This window comes from Vombatus ursinus, unplaced genomic scaffold, assembly GCF_900497805.2.
Source record: "Vombatus ursinus unplaced genomic scaffold, bare-nosed wombat genome assembly UNPS02014810.1, whole genome shotgun sequence".
Lineage (NCBI taxonomy): Eukaryota > Metazoa > Chordata > Mammalia > Diprotodontia > Vombatidae > Vombatus > Vombatus ursinus.
In genome coordinates this window covers 47572141-47574041 of record NW_020954588.1, presented here as the reverse complement: position 1 = coordinate 47574041, position 1901 = coordinate 47572141, and positions in this window count along the sequence as shown.

The window sequence follows — 1901 nt, the reverse complement described above, 5'->3', positions numbered from 1 at the left end:
AGAGAGAGAGAGAGAGAGAGAGAGAGAGAGAGAGAGAGAGAGAGAGACAGCCTCTGAGTCAGGAAGGCCTCAGTCCAAATTCCAAATAAGTTGCCAAGCCTCTCAGTAGACCCACATGACTTGCTAAGACTCTCAGTTTCAAAAAAGTTGTCTATATGAAGTAGTACAGGAGGTTTTCTTATAGAGAGTTCTTTACAGCGATGAACTTATAGCTCTGGTAAAAGGAAGGAAGGGATGGAGGAAAGAAGGGAGGAAGGAAAGAAGACGCTCCTCTATTCTCCTAGTCAGATCATATCAGTTCTGGGTGGCACATTTTAGAATAGACCTAGGTAAGTTAGAGGATATCCCCCATTATGAAAGGTCTTTAGATCATCCCATATGAGGATCAGCTGAAGAAAGCAAGCTTCAAGAAGGAAATGATGGAATCTGATACCTGTTATTGGAAGGACTGTTGTATGAAAGAGGGTCTAGATTTGCTCTGCTTAGGCCTAAAAGAAAAAAACCAAAACAAAACTTCAGGGGAATGGGTGGAAGCTGTAAAGAGACAAAGTTAGGTTTGATATGAAGAAGAAAGTTCCTAACAATTAAAGCTATCCCGAAGTAGAATGGTCTTGGGAAGTGGTGGGCCCACCTCCAGCAAGGGAAAGATGACCACTTGTCAAAGAGGATGGAAACAGAATTCTTTTCAGGCCTGAGGTGTGCTAGAGGTAATTGAGGCACCTTCCAATTCTGAGATCATGTGATTTTATGAATAGAAGAGCAAAAGAGAGAGTGGGAAAGCAAAGAGGCTCCCTTGGTGTCCCAAGAGGGAGCACAGAGGCTCTGGCATATCCCATCACGGCCTTCGATTGCTGTCTGCCAAGTGCTATTTGGTACTTTGACATTAGTCATTTGTTTATGTGTGCTTAAGCCTCATGACTAGGAAGGCTAAACAGAGAGTCCAGTGACTCTCTTAGAAGAAGCAGGCGTCATTGACATTCTCATGTTTGTAAGAAAACCCACTGTGCGCACTGTGCTTTGTATCTGCTGCAGCTTCTGGACTCTGGCTCCCACTCTTTAGATGCACAAGCACCGTGGGGATGGAGCTTAGTGTGGCCAAGACAAACCGGGCTGACACTTGGGTTTCATGAGGGTGTGTTTTTACTTTTTTAAATGTTTCTGAAAAAAAAAAGTTGAATGAGCACTGATGTGAAGAGAGACAGTAGGTGGTGACAAGCTCTTATTCACCTCTACCATCTCAAAAGAATGGCCTCACCTTTGGTTTGTGGTGGTGCTCAGCAATAAGGACACCATTAAATGCACTGTTGTCAGCAGATTTTTGTTGACTTACTTTTGGAATACATGGATCTAGTCTGTGTTTCAAGGGGAGGCACCCAGTGCCTCGGGTGCAGCAAAGCAGCCTCATGTACCATCTTGAGGAAAATCAGACCTATCAATTGCAATGTCATTGATCAAGTGAGTTGTTTCTTACATCCAGAGATTAATGAACAAAAATAGAAGCTTTTGCCCTCCTTTTGGTGATCTTGGGACAGGCAGATCAGTGGCTTGCTGTCCCTCACACATAACACTTCCTCTCCCATCTCTGTACCTTTGTGATAGTCATTTCCACTCTTGGAATGCACTTCTTCCTTACTTCCAATTTAGAGAACCCCTTCCCTTCTGTAAGATTAAATTCAAGAACCACATTCCTCTGCGTGAGGTAGCTAGGTTGCCTATCGGATAGAGTTTTGGATCTGAAGTCAGGAAGACTAGAGCTCAAATCCTGTCCTAAATACTGATTAGACTGTGGGCAAGTCACTTAATCTCTGTCAGTCTTGGTTTCTCATCTATAAAATGGAAACAAGACTAACACACTAGTCTAAAAGACTAGTCCTTTAGAGGACTGTCATGAGGAGCAAATT